The following is a 17218-nucleotide window of genomic DNA, read 5'->3' as shown; positions in this document are numbered from 1 at the left end:
CTAAATTTCCTCCAAATCCGTTCACCTGTTTCTGCTAAATATTTATAACAAACAGCCAAACATTTTCACAAAGATTCGCCTTGATATAAGATAAGAAGTCAAATGAATTTGTGTTATCTTCGACATTGACCGACACCGGTCCAATAATCGCGGCGCGTGTATGGCGGGTTCGTAAATGCCTTTTTTCTGTGACGTGTTGCGTGCCCTCGGCCGTCATGTCCGAAAACGTCGACGTGGTATTTTCACACTAATTGTTATGGGCACAATAATTGCCCCACGTGAATAACTTATGCGCTGACTCACAGTGGAAACGAATACAAGCAAGTGGACCGGTGACCTGAAATTCAGTTGTTAATTTTACTACGGGAAGGGTGAAGGAACTTGCTTGTTCGGTTCATTCATGTGAAGACTATAATTTGTATAGTAATGTTAGTTAAAAGTGTATTTTCTATGCCAATTTTGAATTCTTGTCACGAATGTACGATTTCAATATATTTTATACAATTGTTAGATATCGTAGGTTAGAAATTGGCGTTGTTATATTCAACTAGCTTTGCCTACGGCTTCGCCTGTGTGAATAAAGTTTTCTGTGATAAAAAGTAGCCTATAGCACCCAGAAGTAATATAGTTTCCTATTAGAGAAAAAATAATCAAAATTTGTTTAGTAGTTCCTGAGCTTAGCGCAATTAAACAAACTCTTCAGCTTTATAATATTCTGGGAACAATGTAGTTTTTTCAATAAAATTCTCCTGGTACATAAGAAATGATTAAGAAATATTTTGCTACTTATTAACACCTGAACTCTTTATTGGTAAATAATTAATTTAAGTGGAACCTGTACACCTTCAAGATTAAATTATACTTGCAATTATACCTACATAACCATTTTTCTGGTGGTAGGATATATTATATATCGGCTCGGACAGCGACCACCGTACACAAGGTGTTAAAACCCGCCATAGTGGCCCACGTAAGTGTCGCGTTCCGGAATCAGTCTGTATATAACCGGCATAATTGTGCCGACTATCGAGGGGTAATCATCTCTCGTCAGTCGACATTCTACTAGACCACACTCCACTTACTGTTAGGTGTAGTAAGGTCAGATTGTCCTGCACGTATAAAACAAAACCACATCAATACAAGCACAATCGTAACATAATCCAACGCATAAACTCAGCACACACCTCAGTGATATCTGCAGCTGTTAAAGTTAATCTCTAGTCAGTAGTGAAAGGCTGGTAGGTTAGCTAGGTTGGGGCTCATGTCCTCGCCGGTGAAGATCGCGACGCGTTACCCTTCTATTTCCCCCTACTTGCCAGCCCGAGCTGGTTACTTCGGTTTGTACCTTGTCTTTAGTATAAATTTTATCCTTAATTTAAAATATCCATAGTTATATAAGTAATTTTAATAGTTGTTTAGAAATAATAATAATTATTCTTATGCTTTGTTTTGACGTATCATAAGTGCTACTTTGTTCGCCTACGTGATAAATAAAGTATTTTATTTATTTTATACACGCACAATCGTAACATAATTCAACGCATAAACTCAGCACACACCTCAGTGATATCTGCAGCTATTAAAGTAAGTCTTTAGTCAGTAGATGTGATTAGGTCGCGGCCGGTGCGCCAACCAGCCACGTTATCAGTCAATGACCTGCTGACCTCTCGTTATCATTCGTCTGCGGGTGTGGGTTCATGGTGATACCATTTGGGGGTTGCTAAAGTGTCTTTTAAAGGGTTTAGTTGTGGGGTAACTGGGTTAGTTTTGTGACACACTTTGATTAAACAAACGTATAGGCCGTCAAGATATAACGATATTGTTATTTATTTATTAAATTCCTCCGAACGGGTTTAGTTGCGAATGTTGGTAGGAGTAAATTGTACGAAAAGAAATAGACTGGTTTAAGTTTCGAATTTTAGTAATACCTTTTAGTAATAACTGGCCATTATTGATAGGTCTCTTGTATGTTAAAGTGTAGTCGGATAGATATTAGCGAATATTGTAGTTTAAAGTTGATATTACATATCATACTAGTATTATAAACATGATTAAAGTGATTTACGTATGTATGTAATAGGTAAGGCGAATCCGCGAACAAAACCTAGTTATTTTATAAAACAAACAAATTTCCTTTATCTCGTTGGAATGCGGAGAAATGAATATCTCTGGTAACGTAAATTAATTAGACCTAATTTAATTGGTTATCTCGTCCCGTCCTTTAGAGTTGATTAATGGTATCTCTGCGGCGGACACAGTTTCACTAATTATTATTATAATTACTATTATTAATGTGTTTTCGTTTATTTAATAGAAAGTGTAGATCTTTTTATTTTTACAGCAGTCCGTGTGACGTCATTAGTTTATAGAGTTGTATGCCATGACGCCTCTAAAACTTTGTAGCCAGTGTAACTACTGGACGTAATAAGACTTTATATCTCATGTCTCAGGATGGCGAGCGCAGTAGAATACCGAACAATACTTTGTAATTTAAGGTGTTGGTGTTTCTACTGTTTATGGGCGGTCGTGTCATTTACCATCAGGCGAACGGCAAACTCCTCTCGTCATTTCAAGAAATAAATAAAAAAAAACGCTCATGGTTACGCCCGCCTTTTTTCACGGAATAAATATACCGTGCCAGCATTACCAGGATGAAACATAAAGCTGAAAGAATACCTGTTGTTTTTTTAACGCTGTTATCTCAGAAACACTTTAAGATCATTCTTATTAATAGAAAGCTAGATAACCTCTGAAATCTAAAGGCTACTTTTACGCCAGATTGGAATTGAACGTGCGCATAGGTATATGCGACCAGTGTGGATGGTAATCCACACTGGTTGTGTATCTGAGTACTTACGTCTCTAGATACCCACTACCCACTTTACTGTACATATTTTTTCCTCCTACATCATAACTACATAAATTTATTGTAAATTATATTGAAAGGTGACGATAGCCTAGTTGGTTGTTGAATGAACTGCCGAGACGAATGTCCGCAGGTTCGAAACCCAAGGGCACATACCTTTGACTTTTCTAGATATTATGGGTGTATTTTTTGTGAATTGCGCTTGCTTTAACGATGAAGGAAAACATCGTGAGGAAACCTGCAAACTTGAGAAGTTCTCTATAGGGATTTGGTAGGTGTGTGAAGTCTACCAGTTCGCACTAGGCCAGCGTAGTGGACTAAGGCCTAATCCCTCTCTGTAGTAGACGAGGCTCGTGCCCAATAGTGGGAGTATATAATACAGGGTCAATATTGTTACTATTTCTGTGAGCAAATAAATATTTTTCTTTCTTTCTTTCTTTCATATCCCAGAGGGAATGCTCATAAAAATATGTTGTCCGTAAACAGCAGCTAATTTCACTAAATCCTGACATTAATCTGCGTCGGTAGTACACAGTGATATCATTAATTCAAAAGCGCCATGCGCTGCACACAGCGAGCGTAATAAATCAGCCGGAGCGCTTTGAAATGATATATGCTGGAAGTGCTGGGGACCTTTTGTTATATGAAATGGATGCGATGTTATAAATTAGAATGTGTAAGATATTTTTAGGATTCCATGTTTCATAAGGAACTCTTATGGGATCAATTTGTTATCCTGTAAGTCTGTTTGTCTATCACTAGACCCTTTTTTTCAAGAACAGATTACCAAGTTGTAATTTATACAAACTGAAATAGGTACTCGATCTTTACGCTCATTTTCAGCTGTGGACATCAAACTTGTAAGTCAATGCGAGCAAGAGATGTGACCGTTTATGGCACATATCTTACGATTTCAAAAGGGAATCAACACCCATATCTCTCCACTGACTTAGAATCATGAAATTTTGCAAGAAGCAGCAATCTCCTAAAGCACATGTAAAGGAAAAAAAAATTAAAACCCTCTGTGCGCGAGTCCAAATCCAGCCGACAAAATTATGTCGAGTAGTGTGTGATAAACATCACTCATTTGCCTAGCGTGATAGACTACCTTATCCTATACAATGGTATAAGACATTTATAGCCAACAGTGGGAAAGTATATAATTCGAATATTTGGCCGCAGCCAAGACACCTTTCTACAATCGTGAATAATAAAAGAAAATAAAAAAGTAAATATAAGAATGACATATCCGATCGATAAGTTTATCGCTAAGATATTTTCCATTTTTTGTATTTTATTAACGTTAACAATTGTAGAAAGGCGTTAATTATTAATTTCCTGTATTTAGTTTCATTTATATTAAGTAACTGTTGATACCGTCGAGTTAATTACATTTTGATGTGTTACAATTAACTTGGTGTGAATTAGTGTAATGTGATAGTTCGTCACGTCATCACTTATGTATGTATGTGTGTGTACACTGTACAGATTGTACATGTATGTGTGCCTTTGTTCCAAGCCGCGTCGTTTCTATTTCAGCTAGATTCCTATAATTTAATAATTTGTCATTGTTAACGTCATACGGGTGGAATTTGTTTGCATAACCATTTTAGTTAGGCATGTTACATAAATGGATCTACTCTCTGATTTAACTAGCGTAGTTGTTAACAGTTTGTGGTATCTGAATAAAACATGAACAAAATTGCCATGGAAGAAAGTTTTGGCATTTGTTGACTTGCGTTTCGCGCTGCTTGCCTATTATGTGAAATTTTGCTTGATCTTTCTCAATTACATTCATACTCAATGGCTGTTATGTTCATTTAAATAAATAAAAGTCGCAAGAGGTCGCTGGATGTGGGCCGCTTTCAATAGGTCGAGCTGGAAATCTTTGGGTGTGGCCCATGATCAGAAGTGGAGATACTGCGGCTAATGATGATGATGATGATAAAGAACTAAATAACCGCAATTTTCGAAGTTTTACTCTGGTTTTGAATACTTACTGAGTTTCTGATAAGTTTACGGAGAATATGGCCATTGCCAAAGCGTTTAGCTATAATACCTCTCACGCCTTTATCTCCAGAGGAGCAGGCAATGGTGCAATTAGGACACCTGCTTTTCTCATATGTGTTCGATCCCATGGGGTGAAGTATCGCGCACGCAATACAACGATTCCGCCGAAGCATTTGGCTATATTAGGTATAAAATATTTAGATTCAAGAATCTATACTCTAGACCGGTGCTTGCAGCGTTTTGAAAAATCGAGATCTAATTGTTTTACTGTCAAATGTCTACATGATTCTAATTTACAGTTGCATATATCTTAAATGGTGTGGAGAAAGTTAATTACGTTATTATTAACAATGTACTAACTACCGTTAGTAATGTTCTTAATGTTATTTTATTTGGTTTCAGGTAAACTTGGACACCATCAAAACTTTGTAGTTACTATGAGAAACAAAATCGGGACTGTCAGGACTCTGAAATCATCGAAAAATTGGTATGAAAAAGAAATTTGCGAGATTATACATAAACATAACAAATGATATAAAATTCATATAAGAGAACTTGGCTTGTAGAGTAACGAGCAAAACGAAACGATTAATTCAAATTAACACATTCGCAGGCATTCTTAAACAATACAATAACTCATTAAAATTAACAACAACATTGTCATACATTCGCGAATTTTAATTAGCCCCCGCCAATCACGTGATCGGATCATCAATGCCGACGTCCATAGCCGCACAGCCTAATCTGCCACACTATTCAATTGGCATAATTAAACAGTTCAACCATAATAATCAACTTAGATATAGCAAATCCTGTTTGGCAGGATCGCACTTCGGCTGTAGGGCTTAAGGGCGATTTTCCCTCAGTGCAGTTTTGTTTTTACAGTGCACTGTCCACCTTAGTTGCCAATCGAGGCACGCTTCCTTCCATTCGGCAACAAGTGACTGTTTTCACTTTCGCACTGGCCGGGGTTACTGGCCTGCCTGCTTTTTGCTAGCTAATTGCCGGTGGAAAGCGCACGCGACATCCCATATCGAGTTTATTGCGAAATGTTAAGGTTGAAAATTGCATGGCGTTTGTTTAACAAATAGCAGGGCCGAGTGATTTAACTAATCACGTAAGCGAACTGATAGTGGAACGAGTTGTTGATAGTGTTTAGGGTTGTCTCTATTGTTTCTGACATAAAAGATGAAGTTGGATGATAATTATTTTTAAGTGTGGTAGATGTGGATCTAGGTAAGAAGTGCAGGAGCAATCGCTACGGCTGGCTAGAAACTCAAACTTCCGCGCAGCACGATGAAAGATCTAAGTCTTGTAGTAAACGTGAATTCGTATTTTGCGCTTTAAAATCTGATTCATTAGCCTATTCATTAACATGATAAAACATGGTATGGTGTATCAACTAAGTATATTACACAGGGTTTGTCATTGCGTTAATAAATGAAACCATATACTTGTATTCTTGAAAATAACACTACCATACCATTACCATACCATTCTAATTATAGATTTAAAATAAAAAAAGTATGTATTTCGAACAAAATAAATGTTAATAAAAAATATTGGATATAAATTTGGCGTGCCCTTAGGCGTCTTCTATTATACGAAGAGAATTTGTCGGACCGGCAACACCATATTTTAGTCAAACATACACTTATCCACTCATCATATTCACAAAAAATTTATCAAGTAAAATCGAGATTTTTGGCGCAAAATATTTTTTATTTATTAATGATTTTTGGCACACTGTTAGCTACGCAGACAAATATATGGTTTAATTTATAAATTACCTTCTATAAATGTAATCGTTTCGCCAACCCTGCGCGTGCTGGTGGCCCGGCTTCCGGTGTCCGCGCGGGCACTCGGCCCCCTCGTGGGTGCGTTTGCGAAATCAATAAAGCTTTTAACGCTAATGGCCGACCGGACGACACTGTCCAGTGTCCACGGCGTTGTTTAGTCGCGTGCTAATTCCGATACGTCAACGCTAAAATAATGGACGTGTTTGTACGTCGTGAAATCACGAGCGGTGTTGAGTCGAATGGATTAACTCTTGGATTGACGTATCTTTTAATGTGTTTATTACCACTTACCATTTGGGAGTAGTGGGGTAGTGTGCAATATTAATACAATTTTTTTTCGTATCTATTGTAAATAGGTAGTCATTTCAACACAGCTTATTACAGCTATAATCTGTTTTACATTTAATTTTCATGTGACTTGCAGTGTGTTCTAACTAAGCTCTCTAGTGGACATCAAATGTTACCAATGTTTAAAGTAACGCCTAAATACCCTTTACGATTTATTCCAAACGAAACACACATCAAGTCTACATCGGTTAAAGTTATCGACGTGGGGTAGACAGAGGTTCAACCAAGGCACCCACTTGTCGTCTGCATGTTCCGTCCCATAATGTTACATAGTGGGTGTGGGGGATCTATTATCGGACACAAATTCCTGATTCCGGACTGATACTCAGCAAAAATACAATATTGCCGATCTGGGATTCGAACCCGGTTCCGATGCAATTTATTCCATTTAAATACTACTTTTTTAATTTTATCTTAACGATGTTGTCACGTAAATCCCACCTGTTGGATAACGCATGCGTCCCACGTCACACCGCTAATGGACTGTTGTGGACATCTGGTAAGCACCACCTGCCTTTTATGGTGGGCATGCGTGCTGACTCATGATGGTGATTGTATCTCGCTCGTTATCGATGTGTTGATTGGTAATCGATTTTGCATTAATTCGATTTTTTGACACCAGCGTCTGTCGAAGGGTTGCATATATTAACTTTTATTTATGTTTCATTATGAAATGTTACTTCTTTCTACCTTATGTCGCTAATACTATAAATGGTAAAGTATGTTGAATGTTTGTTAGAAGTAAACTAAAAAACAGCTAAATGGATTTGGGTGAAATTTGGCGCACGCATAGACCATGTCCTGGATTGAGACATTGGCTACTTTTTATCCCGGTTCCTTAGTTTTGAGTATCTAAGTATCTAGGTGGCGCTGGCGTCCTAAAGATGGTGCTTTTGATCGGTACAGTGATTTAGTGACTTTTGTTGCGAAAAAGGATTTTAACGCGGGCAGTGCGCAATATATTTTGACTATTTTCAAGATATTATGTAACTCGCCTCTGTTGCCAACTCTGTCCGCGTAAAACACCGTTTTCGGAATAAAGATGAGATAAATTCAAAGTTTATGTAGATTCGTATTACAAAAAAAAGATCAACGAATATTTTTTGACAAACCATTTAAGTTCACAAGATGACGATTCACTGTGGAACGATATGTCGCAGTTATTATATATAAATGATAATTAAATAACACAATAAATAACGATTGTATAAACAGTTACTATTGGATAAAGTGTAAAAAAATAAACAATTGACAATAACTTTATTTATGAATTATTTATACATATATACATATAATACCACAATAGTTGTAATACTAATGCGATGTTATAAAACAAAGAAGTTAATTATTAATCATGATAATTGGTTTCAATGTAGGTACCCATGTAACATGTTTGTACAAAATGACAATTAAATTGTTTTCATACAGAAAAATATGTATGTGCTAACAAAATGATTGTTATAAACGATAAATGTTGTATCGTATTACTATAGTTGTTTATCTGCCTTAACAACCAAACGGGCTTGAGCATTCACATATTTACGGTGCACGAGTTTTGAGTTGGAATATGTAAAGATTTACAAATAATTTCTGAATAAATTTTAGGTATTTTTGAAAATTTTAAACTACCAAAATGTTTCTTATTAAATTGTCTATCTAATACTGTTGGTTGCAAATTAATATTAAGATTATTATAGCAGATGGATTTTCATAATGAAATTCGTGAAACAATGTCCACATTAATAAAAAATGGTAACAACGAAAGTAAACATAACATAATGTAAAAATATATTTTAATATCTTTTTCTATATGCATTATAAATATGCTTACAATAAAGTTAGCGTGCCGTTTACTTCATCGCATTAAAATCACAATCAGTCTCGCCACACACCACTCACTTAAATTTAAGACCTGTCTACTCTCAATCAGCCTCGTAAGTGGAGTAACTTAGTTAACTCATATTGACGTGATCGAGTTACTCGTCTGACCTTTGCGCCACTCGGCTCGCGGCACGGTGCCGTTCGGTTATGCCGAAGTTTGTAATGTTGTTAGGAAAGTGGCGATATCGCGGTATTACTTGTTTACTAATGACGTGTTTGTTGTCTCAGTGAAATATATAAGTGTGAAGATGTTTGTTAGAAGTAGATTTCAAATGAGCCTTATATCAAAATTTGTTGGAGGTCTTTTAGGGCGGTGTGAACTTTTGGGCTTCCGCTTAGTTTAATTTAGGTATGGGCCAAGAAGGTCTCATAAAGCTCGGGGCCCTATCATTGACATGGTCCTGTTTCAAACATGCCGGCATTATTGTGTCAACTGACGACGTAATCATATCCCGTTCGTCGAAAATATTTGCACGCTTCTCTGCTTACTATTAGCTGCAGTAGGAGCACTTTGAAGTGCCTATATAAAATGACGCGAAAACTGCTGGGTGGGTTTAGATGGAATTCGGTACACATATGCATCTGATCGTGGATTATAAAAGATTTCACTTTTTATCTCGGCAAAGTACATAGTGGCACCTTAATCTCTCGACAAACTTAGTTTGAATCCACTAGTCTTTAATGGTAAAGTTTATCTTTAGTTATTTTTTTGGCAGTGTTGTGATACGAACGGATTTTAAGAACGGTTAGTGTTCGATGTCAGAAGGCACTTATCCTTTACGGCCGCTTTCAATAAACAACCCGCACTTCGGATCGATAGCGAATGTGGACCAATCAAAATAAAGTTTTATTGGTTATTCTTTCTGACTTATTTTCCCATTGACCCGCAGTTAGGGATTAAGATCTTTTTTAAAATGGCGCGTATTTTTTTTAGCTTAAATTTTTATTATTATTATTTGATTGCTTTGAATGACGAGACCACCTTGCCGTTCACCTGATGGTAAGCGATACAACCGCCCATAAACAGTAGAAACACCAACCAATACCTTGAATTACAAAACATTGTTTGGTATTCCACTGCGCTCGTCATTATAAGACTTGAGATGTTAAGTATTATTATGTCCATTAGTCCACTGGCTACAATGTCCATCAAACCAGAACATAACAGTGACTACACACAGTTGCTTGGCAGCAGAAATAGACATTGCGGTGGTGCCTACCCAAACGGACTCTCACACATGAGACCTACCACCAGTAAAAGTACCACCAGTTTTTCTAAGTAAAGATAATTTTAAAATCTAATCCTTGTACGTACGTATTTTATGATAAGAATAATTGTAATACGTAACATTATCTATTAATGCGCGTTAATCTCGTGCGCCCGGATTACGTTAAATCCTTAATTTATTAACGCTGTTAATTGTTTTAGGGTACAGTGTTCAGGCGATAAAAAGGCCGTTGTTTATTACTCGGTAGTTTTATGAATTATATGATGCTTTATTACATGTTAAATGGATGTTAGTATTTTCATTTGAAACGTCTGTATTTCCGTAGTTTTAAACATACATACATACATACATAACATCACGCATTTATCCCCGAAGGGGTATGCAGAGGCGCAACTAGGGCACCCACTTTTCGCCAAGTATGTTCCGTCCCATGATGTGATAGGGGGCGAACCTATCGCCATATCTGACACCAATTCCAGACTCCAGGCTAATACTGAGTAGAACAACACAATATCACTTTGCCTGACTCGGAATCAAACTTCAGACCTTAGCACTGCAGTCATACCATAATACAACTAAGCCACCGAGGTAGACAAAGTAAAAAGAAATAAGTATGAAATAATATAATAGTAGTTCACATTAGATCACTAAAAATAATCATAAATAATGTATAAGTTGCATAAGAAACCGTCGGCGCTAAATCTAGCATATTTTGTTGTAACTCAATAATAATAATGTGCTATTTATAAAGTTCTGTCGGGTACGAATGACCGCATTTCAGTAGGTAGTACCGATAGCAAAAAAAACCCGACGAAGGGTTAACGATATCAATCGAGTTTCCGACCGCGAATGTTTATTATATTGTCATTCTTGTGCCAATGAAGCGTAGCCGTTTCGAACTATTCATTGTCATGTGAGGTTACGGGAACAAAACACTTTTTAACAAAAAAATATACCGCCTTCAAAACCCACTAATAGCCAAAAAATAATGTAACGTTACTAATATGCTGGTAACCAATTTTGAATTAATATTAAACATTGTATTCGGATATTTTTTCATGTATTTATTTTACTTAACTAGCAATTTTAATGAGTCACCGATGCCAAAATTGGTAACCAGCATCATTAACGGAATTATTTAATGTCACATGAATGCCATCCAAATATATCTTTCTTGTTTGAGGTTTATTTATAAGCTAAGTATATTTTTTTGTATTTTTTATGTTTTTTTATAAAGTTCAAGTATGTAAATTGGACTTAATTTTTTCTATAATTTGGTTATTAGGACGTAAACTGGAAAGAGTTATTTATAGAAATTATATTTTCACAATATCCTGATAATAGAATGCATAGTTCAGACTTATATATGCAAAAAATAGTGTTGAATACACCACTTTATATTTTATTTTTTAACCTCCGACAAAAAAAGAGGGTTGTTATAAATTTCAGGTCTATCTGTATGTCCGTGTGGCATCGTAGCTCGCAAACGAAGGATAGATTTTGATGCATAGATTGTTTTTACACGTTTATATCCAGCCTCCTTATAATGACCCAAAAAACGATACTCGTAAGTCGATGTCGTTTATTGATATTTGTGATTGGTCGACAGACCGCATGTTAGTCACGTTTAGTCTCTCAACCAATCAAAATAAAACGACACGGAGTTGTGTCGCCGTGGCGAGGGGTGAATTTTTAGGAACCCGACACAACATAATGTAGGTACTAATATTCATAAATGCAGTTTGGAAATAGTTCTAATGATAATTGTTTTAATATTAATTACGTAAGGGAAGCCGGCAGGAATCAGGTTATATGGAGTATGGACCCTTCACCACAGTTGTGTTGTGTTTTCTTACCCACAGTCTAAGCACACAGGCTATTCCATTCATTTAATCTATAATTGTACTACAAAAGCTTTACTGGAATCTAATTTGGTTATCTCTACGATACAATATAACTATAGTACAAAAGCTTATTGTTACTGGAATCTAATTTATTTATCTCTACGGTCCCGTACAGATACAACGCAGATGGTGCGCGCGATCAAAGAATCCAATACGTTTGATTGTAACCGAATCATCCTCAATGCAAACACAATGGACAAACAAACGTAACAACCGAAAGACTTGGAATGAGTGCGTGTCTTAATTTTTTAACCGACTTCAAAAGAAGGAAGAGGTTCTCTATTCGATTGCCTTTTTTTTTTTGGTAATTTAGAACTTTTGACTTGGTGAAAAGATTTTCTGGCTGCTGGTAGGATGTATTGTTTATATCAGGGTTTCTTAACCTGCGGTCCGCGGACGACTAGAGTTCCGTGCTTTTAATATAAAAAATGGTTGAACCAAGTGACGTCGTTATATCTGAAGCATATTATTATTGCTAGGCGTCATACGGCACTGTCTCGTGCTGGGTCTTCGAGATCCAAGTACACGGTGATGTTAATGTTGATGCGTAGACTGTCTTATCACCGAGCGAGTAGTTTCTTCATGTCTTCCCGAACACATAAATTTAAATACCTTCAATCAGGAATCGAACCTGCTTCACCCGTTTCACGGTATCGTAAAGAGGCAGTTGATTTAATCTATTAGGGTTTCGACCCTTGACCCGGCCCGTTAGCGGGCGAAAGGTCTTTCAACCGCTACAGGGTTTTGTACTTCCGTATTGATATTATCGTCCTGGATATATAAGCATGTTACTATTGATTTATGATTAACTAGTTTTTGTTCGTGACGCCCTTTGCGATGTCTAAAATAAAGAGGTGAAACATTAGGATCAGTGTATGCACTCAATAGAATATTGTATAAGAGTAAGTAATTTTATTTTTGAAATTGAAGACATGGGGATTCGACTAAAACTTTTTTAGTCCCTACGAATCACACTTGGTAGCGATTTAGTCACAGTTAATAGTAAGACAATTTACGTTTTTATCCTCAAAAGAGTAGGCACAGGAGCAACCACAACCACTTTTCACCTGTGTGTTCCGTCCCATGATGTGATAGGAAGCGAGCTTATCGCTATGTCGGCTACAAACTCTAGACTATACGAAAAAAAGCCAGATGTCACTTTGCCTGATCGGGGGATTCGAATTTGACATCCCAGGATAATTACCATACTGCGCGCCCAATACAACTACAACACCGAGACAATTGACAGGTATACGTCATTGACGTGCCTATACTAAAGACTGCATAATACTTGAAAATAAGGGTAGAGACATATCTGATCCGGGCCCGTTACTTAGCAGGTCGTTTACCGCTGCGCCAGCGCATTGTTTCAGGAGCCACGTCATGGGATCCTTGAACTTGTGCCCCACATACGAGTGAGCGGTGCCGATCGCAACACGCTAATACGCATTGAATCATGCAAACGAACGGTACATCAGATAACCGGATCGCGGAAGTTTTTATTCTCAATGAATTTGTGATGTGTTCTCAGTAGACCGGAGTGGAATTTGAAGGTAATAATGGCAACAGTCTTGGCCCCTATCACATCAAGAAGTTTATACCTTAATGATTTTTTATGTACGCGATTGTTACGACAATGAAATAAGACTGGTTTTCGTTTATCACGGATTTTATATTTTAATTTTCTCCCTAAAAGAAATATAAAAACATTAAAATATGAAATCACCCTGGGTATCTCTGGCCCTATCGTGTCGTGTTACTTCGTTGGATTAGTTTTGTGTTAAGTTTCGTCATCTGCGTATGATGTTCTATCATAGTACTGTAAACCTGTGTTGTCACTGGTGACACTGGCCCTGATAACGGTCTCGCGGTAATATTTAGCCTTAGATGGAGTTTACCACCCACTTAGGGCTGCACTCTCAAGCTACCCGACTCTGAGGAGAATCCTCTCGCCGCCGTCCTCCGTCGCTACGGGCCTGGCACCCTCTTCGGGAAAACGGCCCGTTCAATATGTCCAAAGGTCAGGCTATGGATAGCGGTAAGACCAAGCAATTAGAAAAACAAAGTACTGCTGTAGTGTGGCTCTTATCTTAAAAATGTTGTTACTGGGTGTAACTCGCGGCTTCGGCCGCGTGGAGAGCCTTTTGCGACAACGGCATCAATTTAAATAATCTGATTAAATATCCCATTTTTTCCATGGGAGCAATAGACAGAGTTGAAAAGTAGTCTATATTTTATCCAGGGTAAGTCTATTCGTATGATAAATTTCATCCAAATCCGTTCAGCTGTTTCTGTGTTTACTTCTAACTAACATTCAAACGTCTAAAAATGATACTATTTATTTATAATATTAATAATATAAGATAAGAAGTGTCATAAAACCTGGTAATATCGCTGCTTAAAATGTTAAAACCGGAACAACGGTGTTTGCACATAACAGCGAAGCACAGAAGTAGACAATGCGGTTATGTGTTCAGGCGGATTTCCGTACAAGAGAACTACCTAAGCATTTAAATTGTTTACAATTGAGCCTAGACATACTGAACAACACGATTTCTCCCCCATTAATTATGTAAGGGAGAAAACCAGACTGGCCACTCAATAAAAGTAAACAATGACTCAACAAAATAAAGTTAAATCAAACTTGATTATGCAGCGTCGAATTTATTTTGATTGACCGACGAAGCGCGAAGCAAACTCAAAACGAAAGTAAATTGCAAAAGAAATGGTTCGTGACACGTTAAATCGATTAAACACGAATTGGCAACATCGTCTGGCTGTTGATTGACTCATTCAATGTCGAAAGTGCGCCGTACGGTCTGCTAACTTCGTATTACAGTGTTGCCAGCGCAGAATAATATTGGGTCATTCTTGTTTATTGGTCTGTGATGAGACTTGGAGAGTATCTGAGAGAGTAATATTGACGTTGAAATATTTATATGAATATCTATGTGTAGTGAAACTAATTGGAATTACATCTGGTGTAAAAGTCGCCACAATAATATAATTATTTATACCTGATGTAAGTAATATCTTCTCATTACCACCAACACCGTTATCTATCTATACGACAGAAAATATTAAGGAATTTACAAAAAAAAAAAAACAAGTTGGTACTTTTCTTCATATCTGCTGTTTCTAAACGTATAATTAAGGCAAATTTTCGGTATGAATAATGAGAATACGTATTAAAATAACTTTTATATGTGTAAATCAATATCACCCGATTTGGTGTAAGATTTGCAAATACAATTTTAACGAGTCTGAAAAAAGTTTTTTTTTTTTAAATTAACACGACTGGCAACACCATAATACACACCTACATTTCGGACAAAATTGTGAGCAAACTTTTGACATTTTATCAATTTGCGCTCCAGTTTTTCAGTGTTGAAAAAAATAATTTGTGAAATGTTGTTGCATACGTTAATTAACTCTGTAGTAAAATTAATATAGGTTTTATTTATATATTCATTGATAAATAAATTAACAGCCTCATGACACATTTCAAACTCAATTACAACGCGGAGACATCGCAATGCAATCGCAAACTTGGTACTTTGATAGGTACAATATGTGATCGCACTAAAAACATAAAAAATACGCCTTGTTTAAAAACATAGCATGCATATGCCCTTAGTTTTATAATGATTCGAACGAGTTAAATTTAATTTCATCCGATGACTCAGTTAATGACTAGTGGCACAATGTTATGTGAATGAGTTTTTATTTCGAGTCCAACGAACAACTCAATTGAGTAATTTGAATGCCATTTTATAATTTGCCGTATATTAACGAGATGAAAAATGTTTTGATGAATTAATTCCGCTTTTTTAAAGTGGACACAAAATAAATATGGAGTAACTTGAAAATAGAGCTTCGTGTTTAGTTGTGATTTTACAAAGGAAATAAGAATAGCTGCTATTTTGATTATATTTTTACTATAATTCTAAAGAATTGTTTATTATACCTCAAGTAGCGATAGACTCAACCCTGTCACATGTCATGGGGCAGAATATACACGGCAAAAGGTGTGTGCACCAATTGTAACTCTGCCTACCTTTTCGCGGATAAAATGCGTTAGTGTAAGTTATTTTAGTAGTTCTTGAGAACTGTAATTCAAATAAAGCGCATCAAACACGGCAGGTATAAAGATGTATATAGCACGATAGATTTCAATACATCTCAATTAATATACATGTTATGTAACAAATAATTATTTGGCGACATATAAAATCCCCTCAAAACGATTCAATTAAATTCGTCTTCTGTACCTAGATTGGCAAGTAAGCGCAAATCCCAAATATGCACAAGTTATATTGTACGGAGGCCGGCAAGGATGTTCCCGGAATTATAACGTCTTCTTATCAACAAATTGGCGCCGCTTTTGATAACCCGTGAGTCGTGTGACATGTGTATCCAACCGCACGTATCTGTTTCAAACATCACAATAAGATTATTATGTTGTCTAAACAGATGTAAGTTTTTGACAGTTGACCCAGATATCTTCTATGTTATAAAGTTTGTAAAGATTATATTTGGATGTGTGTTAAATATTCAATTTAGCAAATAGACAACGATATAAATAAGACATACAATACTATACTACAAAATTATCGATAATTTGAAAAGTAAAACCGCGGTTCTTGGTGAAAATATTTTTTTTAATTGCATGATTTTGGCACAATGTTAGCAGGGATAAAGACGAGTATGGGGTTTCACTTAATAATATAGTGTCAAAATAACTTTGTGTACTGTTTTACTGTTGGACACGGGCCTTCTCTACTACTGAGAGGGATTAAGCCTTAGTCTACCACATTGACCTAGTACGGATTGGCAGACTTCACACACTCTTAAAATACCTACAGAGAACTTCTCAGGTACGTAGGATTACTCGCGATGTTTTCCTTCACCGTTAAAGCAAGCGATAACTCAAAGAATACACACATAAATTTAGAAAAGTCAGAGGTGCGTGCTCTGGGGTTTTGAACCTGTAGACATTCGTGTCGGCAGTCCATTCCACTCTCAATTAGGCTATCGCGGCTATTATATTATAAGATATAGGTTTCTTTCAATTCATGCTAGGAAAGGTCTTCCATGCAGGCGAAACCGTAAAAATGTAACGAGTATATCGATAAAATATGTTATTCCCACATATTTGTATGTTTTCTATTAACGTTAAAG

General features: G+C 36.5%; 1 long non-coding RNA gene across 1 annotated transcript in view; it reads left to right on the top strand.

Moving 5' to 3' along the window:
- LOC119189176 overlaps nt 1-5317 on the top strand; it is a 56563-nt gene extending 51246 nt beyond the window's left edge. The window contains exon 2 of the long non-coding RNA XR_005112289.1: nt 5279-5317. This is a non-coding gene — a long non-coding RNA (uncharacterized LOC119189176). The remainder of the gene's footprint in view (nt 1-5278) is intronic.
- Nucleotides 5318-17218: the final 11901 nt, after the last annotated feature.

This window comes from Manduca sexta, chromosome 13 (assembly GCF_014839805.1).
Source record: "Manduca sexta isolate Smith_Timp_Sample1 chromosome 13, JHU_Msex_v1.0, whole genome shotgun sequence".
In the NCBI taxonomy this organism is placed as follows: Eukaryota; Metazoa; Arthropoda; class Insecta; order Lepidoptera; family Sphingidae; genus Manduca; species Manduca sexta.
This window is presented reverse-complemented; position numbering and strand designations above follow the sequence as displayed.